The following is a 21,263-nucleotide window of genomic DNA, read 5'->3' on the forward strand; positions in this document are numbered from 1 at the left end:
TGCAGCGCTCCCTCAGCACTGATACACTGACAGTGCAGTGCTCCCTCAGCACTGATACACTGACAGTGCAGCACTCCCTCAGCACTGATACAGTGACAGTGCAGCGCTCCCTCAGCACTGATACACTGACAGTGCAGCACTCCCTCAGCACTGATACACTGACAGTGCAGCGCTCCCTCAGCACTGATACACTGACAGTGCAGCGCTCCCTCAGCACTGATACACTGACAGTGCAGCGCTCCCTCAGCACAGATACACTGACAGTGCAGCACTCCCTCAGTACTGACCCTCTGAAAGTGCAGCGCTCCCTCAGTACTGACCCTCTGACAGTGCAGCACTCCCTCAGTACTGATACACTGACAGTGTAGCGCTCCCGCAGCACTGATACACTGACAGTACAGCACTCCCTCAGCACTGATACACTGACAGTGCAGCACTCCCTCAGCACTGGCCCTCTGAGAGTGCAGCGATCCCTTACCACTGATACACTGACAGTGAGCGCTCCCTCAGCACTGATACACTGACAGTGCAGCGCTCCCTCAGCACTGATACACTGACAGTGCAGCGCTCCCTCAGCATTGATACACTGACAGTGCAGCGCTCCCTCAGCACTGACCCTCTGACAGTGCAGCACTCCCTCAGCACTGATACACTGACAGTGCAGCACTCCCTCTGCACTGATACACTGACAGTGCAGCGCTCCCTCAGCACTGATACACTGACAGTGCAGCGCTCCCTCAGCACTGATACACTGACAGTGCAGCACTCCCTCAGTACTGACCCTCTGACAGTGCAGCGCTCCCTCAGCACTGATACTCTGACAGTGCAGCACTCCCTCAGTACTGACCCTCTGACAGTGCAGCACTCCCTCAGCACTGATACACTGACAGTGCAGCGCTCCCTCAGCACTGATACACTGACAGTGCAGCGCTCCCTCAGCACTGATACTCTGACAGTGCAGCACTCCCTCAGTACTGACCCTCTGACAGTGCAGCACTCCCTCAGCACTGATACACTGACAGTGCAGCGCTCCCTCAGCACTGATACACTGACAGTGCAGCGCTCCCTCAGCACTGATACACTGACAGTGCAGCGCTCCCTCAGCACTGATACACTGACAGTGCAGCACTCCCTCAGCACTGATACACTGACAGTGCAGCGCTCCCTCAGCACTGATACTCTTGACAGTGCAGCGCTCCCTCAGCACTGATACACTGACAGTGCAGCGCTCCCTCAGCACTGATACTCTGACAGTGCAGCACTCCCTCAGTACTGACCCTCTGACAGTGCAGCACTCCCTCAGCACTGATACACTGACAGTGCAGCGCTCCCTCAGCACTGATACACTGACAGTGCAGCGCTCCCTCAGCACTGATACACTGACAGTGCAGCGCTCCCTCAGCACTGATACACTGACAGTGCAGCACTCCCTCAGCACTGATACACTGACAGTGCAGCGCTCCCTCAGCACTGATACTCTTGACAGTGCAGCGCTCCCTCAGCACTGATACACTGACAGTGCAGCGCTCCCTCAGCACTGATACACTGACAGGGCAGCACTCCCTCAGCACTGATACACTGACAGTGCAGGACTCCCTCAGCACTGATACACTGACAGTACAGCACTCCCTCAGCACAGATACACTGACAGTGCAGCGCTCCCTCAGCACTGATACACTGACAGTGCAGCTCTCCCTCAGCACTGATACTCTTGACAGTGCAGCGCTCCCTCAGCACTGATACACTGACAGTACAGCGCTCCCTCAGCACTGATACACTGACAGTGCAGCGCTCCCTCAGCAACGATACACTGACAGGGCAGCACTCCCTCAGCACAGATACACTGACAGTGCAGCGCTCCCTCAGCACTGATACACTGACAGTGCAGCGCTCCCTCAGCACTGATACACTGACAGTGCAGCACTCCCTCAGCACTGATACTCTTGACAGTGCAGCGCTCCCTCAGCACTGATACACTGACTGTGCAGCACTCCCTCAGCACTGATACACTGACAGTGCAGCTCTCCCTCAGCACTGATACACTGACAGCGCAGCGCTCCCTCAGCACTGATACACTGACAGTGCAGCGCTCCCTCAGCACTGATACACTGACAGGGCAGCACTCCCTCAGCACTGATACACTGACAGTGCAGCACTCCCTCAGCACTGATACACTGACAGTGCAGCGCTCCCTCAGCACTGATACACTGACAGTGCAGCGATCCCTTACCACTGATACACTGACAGTGCAGCGCTCCCTCAGCACTGATACACTGACAGTGCAGCACTCCCTCAGTACTGACTCTCTGACAGTGCAGCGCTCCCTCAGTACTGACCCTCTGACAGTGCAGCGCTCCCTCAGCACTGATACTCTTGACAGTGCAGCACTCCCTCAGTACTGACCCTCTGACAGTGCAGCACTCCCTCAGCACTGATACACTGACAGTGCAGCGCTCCCTCAGCACTGATACACTGACAGTGCAGCGCTCCCTCAGCACTGATACTCTGACAGTGCAGCGCTCCCTCAGCACTGATACACTGACAGTGCAGCGCTCCCTCAGCACTGATACACTGACAGTGCAGCGCTCCCTCAGTACTGACCCTCTGACAGTGCAGCACTCCCTCAGCACTGATACACTGACAGTGCAGCGCTCCCTCAGCACTGATACACTGATAGTGCAGCACTCCCTCAGCACTGATACACTGACAGTGCGCCACTCCCTCAGCACTGATACACTGACAGTGCAGCGCTCCCTCAGCACTGATACACTGACAGTGCAGCACTCCCTCAGCACTGATACACTGACAGTGCAGCACTCCCTCAGCACTGATACACTGACAGTGCAGCGCTCCCTCAGCACTGATACTCTTGACAGTGCAGCGCTCCCTCAGCACTGATACACTGACAGTGCAGCACTCCCTCAGCACTGATACTCTTGACAGTGCAGCGCTCCCTTAGCACTGATACACTGACAGTGCAGCACTCCCTCAGCACTGATACACTGACAGTGCAGCTCTCCCTCAGCACTGATACACTGACAGCGCAGCGCTCCCTCAGCACTGATACACTGACAGTGCAGCGCTCCCTCAGCACTGATACACTGACAGGGCAGCACTCCCTCAGCACTGATACACTGACAGTGCAGCACTCCCTCAGCACTGATACACTGACAGTGCAGCGCTCCCTCAGCACTGATACACTGACAGTGCAGCGATCCCTTACCACTGATACACTGACAGTGCAGCGCTCCCTCAGCACTGATACACTGACAGTGCAGCACTCCCTCAGTACTGACTCTCTGACAGTGCAGCGCTCCCTCAGTACTGACCCTCTGACAGTGCAGCGCTCCCTCAGCACTGATACTCTGACAGTGCAGCACTCCCTCAGTACTGACCCTCTGACAGAGCAGCACTCCCTCAGCACTGATACTCTTGACAGTGCAGCACTCCCTCAGTACTGACCCTCTGACAGTGCAGCACTCCCTCAGCACTGATACACTGACAGTGCAGCGCTCCCTCAGCACTGATACACTGACAGTGCAGCACTCCCTCAGCACTGATACACTGACAGTGCAGCACTCCCTCAGCACTGATACACTGACAGTGCAGCGCTCCCTCAGCACTGATACACTGACAGTGCAGCACTCCCTCAGCACTGACCCTCTGACAGTGCAGCACTCCCTCAGCACTGATACACTGACAGTGCAGCGCTCCCTCAGCACTGATACACTGACAGTGCAGCGCTCCCTCAGCACTGATACACTGACAGTGCAGCGCTCCCTCAGCACTGATACACAGACAGTGCAGCGCTCCCTCAGCACTGATGCACTGACAGTGCAGCGCTCCCTCAGCACTGATGCACTGACAGTGCAGCGCTCCCTCAGCACTGATACACTGACAGTGCAGCGCTCCCTCAGCACTGATACACTGACAGTGCAGCGCTCCCTCAGCACTGATGCACTGACAGTGCAGCGCTCCCTCAGCACTGATACACTGACAGTGCAGCGCTCCCTCAGCACTGATACACTGACAGTGCAGCACTCCCTCAGCACTGATACACTGACAGTGCAGCGCTCCCTCAGCACTGATACACTGACAGTGTAGCGCTCCCTCAGCACTGATACACTGACAGTGCAGCACTCCCTCAGCACTGATACACTGACAGGGCAGCGCTCCCTCAGCACTGATACACTGACAGTGCAGCGCTCCCTCAGCACTGACACACTGACAGTGCAGCACTCCCTCAGCACAGATACACTGACAGTGCAGCGCTCCCTCAGCACTGATACACTGACAGTGCAGCGCTCCCTCAGCACTGATACACTGACAGTGCAGCGCTCCCTCAGCACTGATACACTGACAGTGCAGCACTCCCTCAGCACTGATACACTGACAGTGCAGCGCTCCCTCAGCACTGATACACTGACAGTGCAGCGCACCCTCAGCACTGGAGCAGCATGTCCCCAGAGGGTCAGTGCTATTTTGAGAGATTTGGTTCCTAATCCTCCCGCTCGCCTCACTCCCGTTGCTTCCGCATCTCGGACAAACACAGAAATGAAGCGCGAGCCGACCGCTCCATAAAATCGATTCGCCGGCGATCGGCAGCCGCCCTGCGGATCCATCACTCGACGTTCAGCAAAAGAAGCGGCCTCAGGTAAGGCCCAAAGTGTGAGAAAATATAACAGCCCCGAGACAGTGAAACCGCCAAAACACCGGATAACACTGGGGTACAGTACTGGTGGGGATGGGTCTGTCACTGTATAACACTGGGATACAGTACTGGTGGAGACGGGTCTGTCACTGTATAACACTGGGGTACAGTACTGGTGGGGATGGGTCTGTCACTGTATAACACTGGGGTACAGTACTGGTGGGGATGGGTCTGTCACTGTATAACACTGGGATACAGTACTGGTGGGGACGGGTCTGTCACTGTATAACACTGGGGTACAGTACTGGTGGGGATGGGTCTGTCACTGTATAACACTGGGGTACAGTACTGGTGGGGATGGGTCTGTCACTGTATAACACTGGGGTACAGTACTGGTGGGGATGGGTCTGTCACTGTATAACACTGGGGTACAGTACTGGTGGGGATGGGTCTGTCACTGTATAACACTGGGGTACAGTACTGGTGGGGATGGGTCTGTCACTGTATAACACTGGGGTACAGTACTGGTGGGGATGGGTCTGTCACTGTATAACACTGGGGTACAGTACTGGTGGGGACGGGTCTGTCACTGTATAACACTGGGGTACAGTACTGGTGGGGATGGGTCTGTCACTGTATAACACTGGGGTACAGTACTGGTGGGGATGGGTCTGTCACTGTATAACACTGGGGTACAGTACTGGTGGGGACAGGTCTGTCACTGTATAACACTGGGATACAGTACTGGTGGGGATTGGTCTGTCACTGTATAACACTGGGGTACAGTATTGGTGAGGATGGGTCTGTCACTGTATAACACTGGGGTACAGTACTGGTGGGGACGGGTCTGTCACTGTATAACACTGGGGTACAGTACTGGTGGGGATGGGTCTGTCACTGTATAACACTGGGGTACAGTACTGGTGGGGATGGGTCTGTCACTGTATAACACTGGGGTACAGTACTGGTGGGGACGGGTCTGTCACTGTATAACACTGGGATACAGTACTGGTGGGGATTGGTCTGTCACTGTATAACACTGGGGTACAGTATTGGTGAGGATGGGTCTGTCACTGTATAACACTGGGGTACAGTACTGGTGGGGACGGGTCTGTCACTGTATAACACTGGGGTACAGTACTGGTGGGGACGGGTCTGTCACTGTATAACACTGGGGTACAGTACTGGTGGGGATGGGTCTGTCACTGTACAACACAGGGGTACAGTACTGGTGGGGACAGGTCTGTCACTGTATAACACTGGGATACAGTACTGGTGGGGACGGGTCTGTCACTGTATAACACTGGGGTACAGTACTGGTGGGGATGGGTCTGTCACTGTATAACACTGGGATACAGTACTGGTGGGGACGGGTCTGTCACTGTATAACACTGGGATACAGTACTGGTGGGGATGGGTCTGTCACTGTATAACACTGGGGTACAGTACTGGTGGGGATGGGTCTGTCACTGTATAACACTGGGGTACAGTACTGGTGGGGATGGGTCTGTCACTGTATAACACTGGGGTACAGTACTGGTGGGGATGGGTCTGTCACTGTATAACACTGGGGTACAGTACTGGTGGGGACGGGTCTGTCACTGTATAACACTGGGGTACAGTACTGGTGGGGATGGGTCTGTCACTGTATAACACTGGGGTACAGTACTGGTGGGGATGGGTCTGTCACTGTATAACACTGGGGTACAGTACTGGTGGGGACAGGTCTGTCACTGTATAACACTGGGATACAGTACTGGTGGGGATTGGTCTGTCACTGTATAACACTGGGGTACAGTATTGGTGAGGATGGGTCTGTCACTGTATAACACTGGGGTACAGTACTGGTGGGGACGGGTCTGTCACTGTATAACACTGGGGTACAGTACTGGTGGGGATGGGTCTGTCACTGTATAACACTGGGGTACAGTACTGGTGGGGATGGGTCTGTCACTGTATAACACTGGGGTACAGTACTGGTGGGGACGGGTCTGTCACTGTATAACACTGGGATACAGTACTGGTGGGGATTGGTCTGTCACTGTATAACACTGGGGTACAGTATTGGTGAGGATGGGTCTGTCACTGTATAACACTGGGGTACAGTACTGGTGGGGACGGGTCTGTCACTGTATAACACTGGGGTACAGTACTGGTGGGGATGGGTCTGTCACTGTATAACACTGGGGTACAGTACTGGTGGGGACGGGTCTGTCACTGTATAACACTGGGGTACAGTACTGGTGGGGATGGGTCTGTCACTGTATAACACTGGGGTACAGTACTGGTGGGGACGGGTCTGTCACTGTATAACACTGGGGTACAGTACTGGTGGGGATGGGTCTGTCACTGTATAACACTGGGATACAGTACTGGTGGGGCGGGTCTGTCACTGTATAACACTGGGGTACAGTACTGGTGGGGATGGGTCTGTCACTGTATAACACTGGGGTACAGTACTGGTGGGGACGGGCCTGTCACTGTATAACACTGGGGTACAGTACTGGTGGGGATGGGTCTGTCACTGTATAACACTGGGGTACAGTACTGGTGGGGATGGGTCTGTCACTGTATAACACTGGGGTACAGTACTGGTGGGGATGGGTCTGTCACTGTATAACACTGGGATACAGTACTGGTGGGGTGGGTCTGTCACTGTATAACACTGGGGTACAGTACTGGTGGGGACAGGTCTGTCACTGTATAACACTGGGGTACAGTACTGGTGGGGATGGGTCTGTCACTGTATAACACTGGGGTACAGTACTGGTGGGGACAGGTCTGTCACTGTATAACACTGGGGTACAGTACTGGTGGGGACGGGTCTGTCACTGTATAACACTGGGGTACAGTACTGGTGGGGACAGGTCTGTCACTGTATAACACTGGGGTACAGTACTGGTGGGGACGGGTCTGTCACTGTAAACACTGGGGTACAGTACTGGTGGGGACGGGTCTGTCACTGTATAACACTGGGGTACAGTACTGGTGGGGACGGGTCTGTCACTGTAAACACTGGGGTACAGTACTGGTGGGGACGGGTCTGTCACTGTAAACACTGGGGTACAGAACTGGTGGGGACGGGTCTGTCACTGTATAACACTGGGATACAGTCCTGGTGGGGACAGGTCTGTCACTGTATAACACTGGGGTACAGTACTGGTGGGGAAGGGCCTGTCACTGTATAACACTGGGGTACAGTACTGGTGGGGACGGGTCTGTCACTGTATAACGCTGGGGTACAGTACTGGTGGGGACGGGTCTGTCACTGTAAACACTGGGGTACAGTACTGGTGGGGACAGGTCTGTCACTGTATAACGCTGGGGTACAGCTCTGGTGGGGACAGGTCTGTCACTGTATAACGCTGGGGTACAGTACTGGTGGGGACGGGTCTGTCACTGTAAACACTGGGGTACAGTACTGGTGGGGACGGGTCTGTCACTGTATAACACTGGGATACAGTACTGGTGGGGACGGGTCTGTCACTGTATAACACTGGGGTACAGTACTGGTGGGGACGGGTCTGTCACTGTAAACACTGGGGTACAGTACTGGTGGGGACGGGTCTGTCACTGTATAACACTGGGGTACAGTACTGGTGGGGACGGGTCTGTCACTGTAAACACTGGGGTACAGTACTGGTGGGGATGGGTCTGTCACTGTATAACAGTGGGGTACAGTACTGGTGGGGACGGGTCTGTCACTGTATAACACTGGGATACAGTCCTGGTGGGGACAGGTCTGTCACTGTATAACACTGGGGTACAGTACTGGTGGGGAAGGGCCTGTCACTGTATAACACTGGGGTACAGTACTGGTGGGGATGGGTCTGTCACTGTATAACACTGGGGTACAGTACTGGTGGGGACGGGTCTGTCACTGTATAACACTGGGGTACAGTACTGGTGGGGATGGGTCTGTCACTATAACACTGGGGTACAGTACTGGTGGGGACAGGTCTGCCACTGTATAACACTGGGGTACAGTACTGGTGGGGATGGGTCTGTCACTGTATAACACTGGGGTACAGTACTGGTGGGGACGGGTCTGTCACTGTAAACACTGGGGTACAGTACTGGTGGGGATGGGTCTGTCACTGTATAACAGTGGGGTACAGTACTGGTGGGGACGGGTCTGTCACTGTATAACACTGGGATACAGTCCTGGTGGGGACAGGTCTGTCACTGTATAACACTGGGGTACAGTACTGGTGGGGAAGGGCCTGTCACTGTATAACACTGGGGTACAGTACTGGTGGGGATGGGTCTGTCACTGTATAACACTGGGGTACAGTACTGGTGGGGACGGGTCTGTCACTGTATAACACTGGGGTACAGTACTGGTGGGGATGGGTCTGTCACTATAACACTGGGGTACAGTACTGGTGGGGACAGGTCTGCCACTGTATAACACTGGGGTACAGTACTGGTGGGGATGGGTCTGTCACTGTATAACACTGGGGTACAGTACTGGTGGGGACGGGTCTGTCACTGTATAACACTGGGGTACAGTACTGGTGGGGACGGGTCTGTCACTGTATAACACTGGGGTACAGTACTGGTGGGGATGGGTCTGTCACTGTATAACAGTGGGGTACAGTACTGGTGGGGACGGGTCTGTCAGTGTATAACACTGGGATACAGTCCTGGTGGGGACAGGTCTGTCACTGTATAACACTGGGGTACAGTACTAGTGGGTATGGGTCTGTCACTGTATAACACTGGGGTACAGTACTGGTGGGGACGGGTCTGTCACTGTATAACACTGGGGTACAGTACTGGTGGGGATGGGTCTGTCACTGTATAACAGTGGGGTACAGTACTGGTGGGGACGGGTCTATCACTGTATAACACTGGGGTACAGAACTGGTGGGGATGGGTCTGTCACTGTATAACACTGGGGTACAGTACTGGTGGGGACGGGTCTATCACTGTATAACACTGGGGTACAGAACTGGTGGGGATGGGTCTATCACTGTATAACACTGGGGTACAGAACTGGTGGGGACGGGTCTATCACTGTATAACACTGGGGTACAGAACTGGTGGGGACGGGTCTGTCACTGTATAACACTGGGGTACAGTACTGGTGGGGATGGGTCTGTCACTGTATAACACTGGGGTACAGTACTGGTGGGGACGGGTCTGTCACTGTATAACACTGGGGTACAGTACTGGTGGGGACGGGTCTGTCATTGTATAACACTGGGGTACAGTACTGGTGGGGACGGGTCTGTCACTGTATAACACTGGGGTACAGTACTGGTGGGAATGGGTCTGTCACTGTATAACAGTGGGGTACAGTACTGGTGGGGACGGGTCTGTCACTGTATAACACTGGGATACATTACTGGTGGGGACGGGTCTGTCACTGTATAACACTGGGATACAGTACTGGTGAGGATGGGTCTGTCACTGTATAACACTGGGGTACAGTACTGGTGGGGACAGGTCTGTCGCTGTATAACACTGGGGTACAGTACTGGTGGGGATGGGTCTGTCACTGTATAACACTGGGGTACAGTACTGGTGGGGACGGGTCTGTCACTGTATAACACTGGGGTACAGTACTGGTGGGGACGGGTCTGTCACTGTATAACACTGGGGTACAGTACTGGTGAGGATGGGTCTGTCACTGTATAACACTGGGGTACAGTACTGGTGGGGACGGGTCTGTCACTGTATAACACTGGGGTACAGTACTGGTGGGGACGGGTCTGTCACTGTACAACACTGGGGTACAGTACTGGTGGGGACGGGTCTATCACTGGACAACACTGGGGTACAGTACTGGTGGGGACAGGTCTATCACTGTATAACACTGGGGTACAGTACTGGTGGGGACGGGTCTATCACTGTATAACACGGGTACAGTACTGGTGGGGATGGCCCTGTCACTGTATAACACTGGGGTACAGTACTGGTGGGGAAGGGTCTGTCACTGTATAACACTGGGGTACAGTACTGGTGGGGATGGCCCTGTCACTGTATAACACTGGGGTACAGTCCTGGTGGGGAAGGGTCTGTCACTGTATAACACTGGGGTACAGTACTGGTGGGGACGGGTCTGTCACTGTATATCACTGGGGTACAGTACTGGTGGGGACGGGTCTGTCACTGTATAACACTGGGGTACAGTACTGGTGGGGACAGGTCTATCACTGTATAACACTGGGGTACAGTACTGGTGGGGACGGGTCTGTCACTGTATAACACTGGGGTACAGTACTGGTGGGGACGGGTCTGTCACTGTATAACACTGGGATACAGTACTGGTGGGGACGGGTCTGTCACTGTATAACACTGGGATACAATACTGGTGGGGATGGGTCTGTCACTGTATAACACTGGGGTACTGTACTGGTGGGGACGGGTCTGTCACTGTATAACACTGGGGTACTGTACTGGTGGGGACGGGTCTGTCACTGTATAACACTGGGATACAGTACTGGTGGGGATGGGTCTGTCACTGTATAACACTGGGGTACTGTACTGGTGGGGATGGGTCTGTCACTGTATAACACTGGGGTACAGTACTGGTGGGGATGGGTCTGTCACTGTATAACACTGGGGTACTGTACTGGTGGGGATGGGTCTGTCACTGTATAACACTGGGGTACAGTACTGGTGGGGACGGGTCTGTCACTGTATAACACTGGGATACAGTACTGGTGGGGATGGGTCTGTCACTGTATAACACTGGGGTACAGTATTGGTGGTGATGGGTCTGTCAGTGTATAACACTGGGGTACAGTACTGGTGGGGACGGGTCTGTCACTGTATAACACTGGGATACAGTACTGGTGGGAACGGGTCTGTCACTGTATAACACTGGGATACAGTACTGGTGGGGACGGGTCTGTCACTGTATAACACTGGGGTACAGTACTGGTGGGGACGGGTCTGTCACTGTATAACACTGGGATACAGTACTGGTGGGGACGGGTCTGTCACTGTATAACACTGGTGTACAGTACTGGTGGGGATGGGTCTGTTACTGTATAACTCTGGGTACAGTACTGGTGGGGATGGGTCTGTCACTATATAACACTGGGGTACAGTGCTAGTGGGGACAGGTCTGTCACTGTATAACACTGGGGTACAGTACTGGTGGGGACAGGTCTGTCACTGTATAACACTGGGATACAGTACTGGTGGGGACGGGTCTGTCACTATATAACACTGGGGTACAGTACTGGTGGGGACAGGTCTGTCACTGTATAACACTGGGGTACAGTACTGGTGGGGACAGGTCTGTCACTATATAACACTGGGGTACAGTACTGGTGGGGACAGGTCTGTCACTGTATAACACTGGTGTACAGTACTGGTGGGGACAGGTCTGTCACTGTATAACACTGGGATACAGTACTGGTGGGGACGGGTCTGTCACTGTATAACACTGGTGTACAGTACTGGTGGGGATGGGTCTGTTACTGTATAACTCTGGGTACAGTACTGGTGGGGATGGGTCTGTTACTGTATAACTCTGGGTACAGTACTGGTGGGGATGGGTCTGTCACTATATAACACTGGGGGTACAGTACTGGTGGGGACAGGTCTGTCACTGTATAACACTGGGGTACAGTACTGGTGGGGATGGGTCTGTCACTGTATAACACTGGGGTACAGTATTGGTAGGGACGGGTCTGTCACTGTATAACACTGGGGTACAGTCCTGGTGGGGATGGGTCTGTCACTGTATAACACTGGGGTACAGTACTGGTGGGGACGGGTCTGTGACTGTATAACACTGGGGTACAGTACTGGTGGGGACGGGTCTGTCACTGTATAACACTGGGATACAGTACTGGTGGGGACGGGTCTGTCACTGTATAACACTGGGTACAGTACTGGTGGGGATGGGTCTGTCACTATATAACACTGGTGTACAGTACTGGTGGGGATGGGTCTGTTACTGTATAACTCTGGGTACAGTACTGGTGGGGATGGGTCTGTCACTATATAACACTGGGGTACAGTGCTAGTGGGGACAGGTCTGTCACTGTATAACACTGGGATACAGTACTGGTGGGGACGGGTCTGTCACTATATAACACTGGGGTACAGTACTGGTGGGGACAGGTCTGTCACTGTATAACACTGGGGTACAGTACTGGTGGGGACAGGTCTGTCACTATATAACACTGGGGTACAGTACTGGTGGGGACAGGTCTGTCACTGTATAACACTGGGGTACAGTACTGGTGGGGACAGGTCTGTCACTGTATAACACTGGGATACAGTACTGGTGGGGACGGGTCTGTCACTGTATAACACTGGTGTACAGTACTGGTGGGGATGGGTCTGTTACTGTATAACTCTGGGTACAGTACTGGTGGGGATGGGTCTGTTACTGTATAACTCTGGGTACAGTACTGGTGGGGATGGGTCTGTCACTATATAACACTGGGGTACAGTACTGGTGGGGACAGGTCTGTCACTGTATAACACTGGGGTACAGTACTGGTGGGGATGGGTCTGTCACTGTATAACACTGGGGTACAGTATTGGTGGGGACGGGTCTGTCACTGTATAACACTGGGGTACAGTCCTGGTGGGGATGGGTCTGTCACTGTATAACACTGGGGTACAGTACTGGTGGGGACGGGTCTGTGACTGTATAACACTGGGGTACAGTACTGGTGGGGACGGGTCTGTCACTGTATAACACTGGGATACAGTACTGGTGGGGACGGGTCTGTCACTGTATAACACTGGGTACAGTACTGGTGGGGATGGGTCTGTCACTATATAACACTGGGGTACAGTACTGGTGGGGACAGGTCTGTCACTGTATAACACTGGGGTACAGTACTGGTGGGGACGGGTCTGTTACTGTATAACTCTGGGTACAGTACTGGTGGGGATGGGTCTGTCACTATATAACACTGGGGTACAGTACTGGTGGGGACAGGTCTGTCACTGTATAACACTGGGGTACAGTACTGGTGGGGATGGGTCTGTCACTGTATAACACTGGGGTACAGTATTGGTGGGGACGGGTCTGTCACTGTATAACACTGGGGTACAGTCCTGGTGGGGATGGGTCTGTCACTGTATAACACTGGGGTACAGTACTGGTGGGGACGGGTCTGTGACTGTATAACACTGGGGTACAGTACTGGTGGGGATGGGTCTGTCACTGTATAACACTGGGGTACAGTACTGGTGGGGACGGGTCTGTCACTGTATAACACTGGGGTACAGTACTGGTGGGGACGGGTCTGTCACTGTATAACACTGGGATACAGTATTGGTGGGGACGGGTCTGTCACTGTATAACACTGGGGTACAGTACTGGTGGGGACGGGTCTGTCACTATATAACACTGGGGTACAGTACTGGTGGGGACAGGTCTGTCACTGTATAACACTGGGGTACAGTACTGGTGGGGACGGGTCTGTTACTGTATAACTCTGGGTACAGTACTGGTGGGGATGGGTCTGTCACTATATAACACTGGGGTACAGTACTGGTGGGGACAGGTCTGTCACTGTATAACACTGGGGTACAGTACTGGTGGGGATGGGTCTGTCACTGTATAACACTGGGGTACAGTATTGGTGGGGACGGGTCTGTCACTGTATAACACTGGGGTACAGTCCTGGTGGGGATGGGTCTGTCACTGTATAACACTGGGGTACAGTACTGGTGGGGACGGGTCTGTGACTGTATAACACTGGGGTACAGTACTGGTGGGGATGGGTCTGTCACTGTAGAACACTGGGATACAGTACTGGTGGGGACGGGTCTGTCACTGTATAACACTGGGGTACAGTACTGGTGGGGACGGGTCTGTCACTGTATAACACTGGGGTACAGTATTGGTGGGGACGGGTCTGTCACTGTATAACACTGGGGTACAGTATTGGTGGGGACGGGTCTGTCACTGTATAACACTGGGGTACAGTACTGGTGTGGACGGGTCTGTCACTGTATAACACTGGGGTACAGTACTGGTGGGGACGGGTCTGTCACTGTATAACACTGGGGTACAGTACTGGTGGGGACGGGTCTGTCACTGTATAACACTGGGGTACAGTATTGGTGGGGACGGGTCTGTCACTGTATAACACTGGGGTACAGTACTGGTGGGGATGGGTCTGTCACTGTATAACACTGGGGTACAGTATTGGTGGGGGGGTCTGTCACTGTATAACACTGGGGTACAGAACTGGTGGGGACGGGTCTGTCACTGTATAACACTGGGGTACAGTACTGGTGGGGACGGGTCTGTCACTGTATAACACTGGAATACAGTACTGGTGGGGATGGGTCTATCAGTGTATAACACTGGGATACAGTATTGGTGAGGATGGGTCTGTCACTGTATAACACTGGGGTACAGTACTGGTGGGGACGGGTCTGTCACTGTATAACACTGGGGTACAGTACTGGTGGGGATGGGTCTATCAGTGTATAACACTGGGATACAGTATTGGTGAGGATGGGTCTGTCACTGTATAACACTGGGATACAGTACTGGTGGGGACGGGTCTGTCACTGTATAACACTGGGGTACAGTACTGGTGGGGATGGGTCTGTCACTGTATAACACTGGGGTACAGTATTGGTGGGGACGGGTCTGTCACTGTATAACACTGGGGTACAGTACTAGTGGGGATGGGTCTGTCACTGTATAACACTGGGGTACAGTACTGGTGGGGACGGGTCTGTCACTGTATAACACTGGGGTACAGTACTGGTGGGGACGGGTCTGTCACTGTATAACACTGGGGTACAGTATTGGTGGGGACGGGTCTGTCACTGTATAACACTGGGGTACAATACTGGTGGGGATGGGTCTGTCACTGTATAACACTGGGGTACAGTATTGGTGGGGGGGTCTGTCACTGTATAACGCTGGGGTACAGAACTGGTGGGGATGGGTCTGTCACTATAACACTGGGGTACAGTACTGGTGGGGGGGTCTGTCACTGTATAACACTGGGGTACAGAACTGGTGGGGATGGGTCTGTCACTGTATAACACTGGGATACAGTACTGGTGGGGACAGGTCTGTCACTGTATAACACTGGGGTACAGTACTGGTGGGGACGGGTCTGTCACTGTATAACACTGGGGTACAGTACTGGTGGGGATGGGTCTGTCACTGTATAACACTGGGGTACAGTATTGGTGGGGGGGTCTGTCACTGTATAACGCTGGGGTACAGAACTGGTGGGGATGGGTCTGTCACTATAACACTGGGGTACAGTACTGGTGGGGGGGTCTGTCACTGTATAACGCTGGGGTACAGAACTGGTGGGGATGGGTCTGTCACTGTATAACACTGGGATACAGTACTGGTGGGGACAGGTCTGTCACTGTATAACACTGGGGTACAGTACTGGTGGGGATGGGTCTGTCACTGTATAACACTGGGGTACAGTACTGGTGGGGATGGGTCTGTCACTGTATAACACTGGGATACAGTACTGGTGGGGACAGGTCTGTCACTGTATAACACTGGGGTACAGTACTGGTGGGGACGGGTCTGTCACTGTATAACACTGGGGTACTGTACTGGTGGGGACGGGTCTGTCACTGTATAACACTGGGGTACAGTACTGGTGGGGACGGGTCTGTCACTGTATAACACTGGGGTACTGTACTGGTGGGGACGGGTCTGTCACTGTATAACACTGGGATACAGTACTGGTGGGGATGGGTCTGTCACTGTATAACACTGGGATACAGTACTGGTGGGGATGGGTCTGTCACTGTATAACACTGGGGTACAGTACTGGTGGGGATGGGTCTGTCACTGTATAACACTGGGATACAGTACTGGTGGGGATGGGTCTGCCACTGTATAACACTGGGGTACAGTACTGGTGGAGATGGGTCTGTCACTGTATAACACTGGGGTACAGTACTGGTGGGGATGGGTCTGTCACTGTATAACACTGGGGTACAGCCCTGGTGGGGACGGGTCTGTCACTGTATAACACTGGGGTACAGTACTGGTGGGGATGGGTCTGTCACTGTATAACACTGGGGTACAGTACTGGTGGGGATGGGTCTGTCACTGTATAACACTGGGATACAGTACTGGTGGGGATGGGTCTGTCACTGTATAACACTGGGGTACAGTACTGGTGGGGACGGGTCTGTCACTGTATAACACGGGTACAGTACTGGTGGGGACAGGTCTGTCACTGTATAACACTGGGGTAGAGTACTGGTGGGGACAGGTCTGTCGCTGTATAACACTGGGGTACAGTACTGGTGGGGACAGGTCTGTCGCTGTATAACACTGGGGTACAGTACTGGTGGGGATGGGTCTGTCACTGTATAACACTGGGATACAGTACTGGTGGGGACAGGTCTGTCACTGTATAACACTGGGGTACAGTACTGGTGGGGACGGGTCTGTCACTGTATAACACAGGGGTACAGTACTGGTGGGGACAGGTCTGTCACTGTATAACACTGGGGTACAGTACTGGTGGGGACAGGTCTGTAGCTGTATAACACTGGGGTACAGTACTGGTGGGGATGGGTCTGTCACTGTATAACACTGGGGTACAGTACTGGTGGGGACGGGTCTGTCACTGTATAACACAGGGGTACAGTACTGGTGGGGACAGGTCTGTCACTGTACAACACTGGGGTACAGTACTGGTGGGGACAGGTCTGTCGCTGTATAACACTGGGGTACAGTACTGGTGGGGATGGGTCTGTCACTGTATAACACTGGGATACAGTACTGGTGGGGATGGGTCTGTCACTGTATAACACAGGGGTACAGTACTGGTGGGGATGGGTCTGTCTCTGTATAACACTGGGGTACAGTACTGGTGGGGACAGGTCTGTTTCTGTATAACACTGGGGTACAGTACTGGTGGGGACAGGTCTGTCGCTGTATAACACTGGGTACAGTACTGGTGGGGACGGGTCTGTCACTGTTTAACACTGGGGTACTGTACTGGTGGGGACAGGTCTGTCACTGTATAACACTGGGTACAGTACTGGTGGGGACGGGTCTGTCACTGTATAACACTGGGGTACTGTACTGGTGGGGACAGGTCTGTCACTGTATAACTCTGGGATACAGTACTGGTGGGGACGGGTCTGTCACTGTATAACTCTGGGATACAGTACTGGTGGGGAAGGGCCTGTCACTGTATAACACTGGGGTACAGTACTGGTGGGGACGGGTCTGTCACTGTATAACACTGGGATACAGTACTGGTGGGGACGGGTCTGTCACTGTATAACACTGGGGATACAGTACTGGTGGGGACAGGTCTGTCGCTGTATAACACTGGGTACAGTACTGGTGGGGACGGGTCTGTCACTGTATAACACTGGGGTACTGTACTGGTGGGGACAGGTCTGTCACTGTATAACTCTGGGATACAGTACTGGTGGGGACGGGTCTGTCACTGTATAACTCTGGGATACAGTACTGGTGGGGAAGGGTCTGTCACTGTATAACACTGGGGTACAGTACTGGTGGGGATGGGTCTGTCACAGTATAACACTGGGGTACAGTACTGGTGGAGATGGGTCTGTCACTGTATAACACGGGTACAGTACTGGTGGGGATGGGCCTGTCACTGTATAACACTGGGGTACAGTACTGGTGGGGATGGGTCTGTCACTGTATAACACTGGGGTACAGTACTGGTGGGGATGGGTCTGTCACTGTATAACACTGGGGTACAGTACTGGTGGGGAAGGGTCTGTCACTGTATAACACTGGGGTACAGTACTGGTGGGGACGGGTCTGTGACTGTATAACACTGGGGTACAGTACTGGTGGGGATGGGTCTGTCACTGTATAACGCTGGGGTACAGTACTGGTGGGGACGGGTCTGTCACTGTATAACACTGGGGTACAGTACTGGTGGGGATGGGTCTGTCACTGTATAACGCTGGGGTACAGTACTGGTGGGGACGGGTCTGTGACTGTATAACACTGGGGTACAGTACTGGTGGGGACGGGTCTGTCACTGTTTAACACTGGGATACAGTACTGGTGGGGACGGGTCTGTCACTGTTTAACACTGGGGTACAGTCCTGGTGGGGATGGGTCTGTCACTGTATAACACTGGGGTACAGTACTGGTCGGGACGGGTCTGTCACTGTATAACACTGGGGTACAGTACTGGTGGGGACGGGTCTGTCACTGTTTAACACTGGGGTACAGTCCTGGTGGGGATGCGTCTGTCACTGTTTAACACTGGGGTACAGTCCTGGTGGGGATGGGTCTGTCACTGTATAACAGTGGGGTACAGTACTGGTGGGGACGGGTCTGTCACTGTATAACACTGGGGTACAGTACTGGTGGGGACGGGTCTGTCACTGTATAACACTGGGATACAGTACTGGTGGGGACGGGTCTGTCACTGTTTAACACTGGGGTACAGTCCTGGTGGGGATGGGTCTGTCACTGTATAACAGTGGGGTACAGTACTGGTGGGGACGGGTCTGTCACTGTATAACACTGGGGTACAGAACTGGTGGGGACGGGTCTGTCACTGTATAACACTGGGGTACAGTACTGGTGGGGACGGGTCTGTCACTGTTTAACACTGGGATACAGTACTGGTGGGGACGGGTCTGTCACTGTTTAACACTGGGGTACAGTACTGATGGGGACAGGTCTGTCACTGTATAACACTGGGGTACAGTACTGGTGGGGACCGGTCTGTCACTGTATAACACTGGGGTACAGTACTGGTGGGGACGGGTCTGTCACTGTATAACACTGGGGTACAGTACTGGTGGGGATGGGTCTGTCACAGTATAACACTGGGGTACAGTACTGGTGGGGACGGGTCTGTCACTGTATAACACTGGAGTACAGTACTGGTGGGGACTGGTCTGTCACTGTATAACACTGGGGTACTGCAGTGGCAGTGACAGGCTGTCACTGTATTACACTGGGATACTGTACTGTTGTGGACAATTCTGTTACTGTATAACATTGGGGTACAGCACAGGTCGGGACGGGTCTGTCACTGATTAACACTGGGGTACAGCACTTGTGTGGACGAGTCTGTCACTGTCTAGCAGTGGGGTACAGTACTGGTGGGGACAGGTCTGTCACTGTATAACGCTGGGATACAGTACTGGTGGGGCCAGGTCTGTCACTGTATAACACTGGGGACATGTTTTTCAGTATAAAAACTAGTATATTGTTACATTTCCATCCCCTGTGTCTAGGAGTGAAAAACTGCAAATGATCTTGGCCCGTTTTGAGAATACATGGGATACCTTGCACTGACTTTTGTTCTGCATTAGTTGCACATCACTATGCATCTTCACTCATCACACAGGCATATTAATTCAGCCTTTTTCATTTGAACATAGATTTTTCCTAAATATGTTTGCACTTGGAGGACCCTTTCAAGATTTCAATAACTCTGAATGGTTATGCTGTATTTCCCAGTCGCCCCTGGTTTTGTGTTTCACTGACATGCCTCTGTTTTAGCTTTAATCCTGGCTTCTAGTTGCAAATATTCAGGCGCCCTCCATGGGGAAAACACTAAAACTCTGCCCATTGTAAGGTTTTGATGTCTTTCTCTCTCTGTACTCATCCCCCAACTTTCAGACAGGAGTTCTCTTTAATGCTGTGTCTCTTGGCTATAAAACGACCTGTATTGTCTGACTGATGTGTACTGAGCTTTGATACTGACCATTCTGCCCTGTGTCTGCATATTGATTGCAGAGAAGATTCATGTTACTGGCAGTAAATGATTGCGAGCGTTACCTGTTGTTTGTCGAATGTGTGAATATTTTCCAGTTTTTTTTCACTGAGTGCTGAATTTGGTGCTTTTTGAGTGCGATAGTGAGAGTTTGGTGACCGAGGGAGTATAAGGCTTCATTTTTATCTAAAGTTTAGTCTTTCTTTTATTTAGTTAATTAACTTAAAAGTTGCTGTTTGGTTTAGAAGAAGGTGAATTTTCAATCAGCTTTAAACAGGCTTCTACTTCTAGGCACTTGCAGCTGGAGCTTGTTAATTAGTTAATTGGATTAGGCCAGTTTTTCAGAGGCTAGATTCACAGTATAAAAGTGATCCCCTACAGTGCAGACTTTGTTTGCACTGAGTGCTGAATTTGGTGCTTTTTGAGTGCGATAGTGAGAGTTTGGTGACCGAGGGAGTGCTGAATTTGGTGCTTTTTGAGTGCGATAGTGTGAGTTTGGTGACCGAGGGAGTTAGGTGAGGAGGGAGTAAGGTGCTCCTTTCATTTTGTTCCCGACATTTCCGCAAAGAGTGAGAAGAGAGCCAGGAGTTTACAGAAAGTGTAGCTGACTGGGAGCAGAGTCGGAGGGCAGAGATCTAGTTAGTCCACAGGGCAGCTATATTCTGTCAGGTAAGAGGGGATGGAGGCTAGGCCAGTTGCATGCTCCTCCTGTAGGATGTGGGTGGTGAGGGATACCACCGGTGTCCCCACTGACTATACCTGCGGGAAGTGCACCCAACTTCAGCTCCTCAAAGACCGTGTTAGGGAACTGGAGCTGAAGCTGGATGAACTTCGGATCATCCGGGAGGCAGAGGGGGTGATTGAGAAGCGTTACAGGGAGGTAACCACACCCAAGGTACAGGACAAGAATAGCTGGGTTACAGTCAGGGGGAAAAAAACAAACAGGCAGA

General features: G+C 52.8%; 1 protein-coding gene across 4 annotated transcripts in view; it reads left to right on the top strand.

The window, feature by feature from the left end:
* The first annotated feature begins 4,559 nt into the window (after positions 1-4,559).
* The window catches only part of fbxw5 (F-box and WD repeat domain containing 5), a 273,144-nt gene continuing 256,440 nt past the window's right edge, over positions 4,560-21,263 (top strand). For 2 of the 4 annotated variants that reach the window (XM_072488065.1, XM_072488066.1), the window contains exon 1: positions 4,560-4,654. The gene's annotated coding sequence lies outside the window, so the exon portion shown is untranslated. The remainder of the gene's footprint in view (positions 4,655-21,263) is intronic. The other 2 variants (XM_072488064.1, XM_072488068.1) reach the window with 1 other exon arrangement.

This window comes from Scyliorhinus torazame, chromosome 22 (assembly GCF_047496885.1).
Source record: "Scyliorhinus torazame isolate Kashiwa2021f chromosome 22, sScyTor2.1, whole genome shotgun sequence".
NCBI classification, from domain to species: Eukaryota; Metazoa; Chordata; class Chondrichthyes; order Carcharhiniformes; family Scyliorhinidae; genus Scyliorhinus; species Scyliorhinus torazame.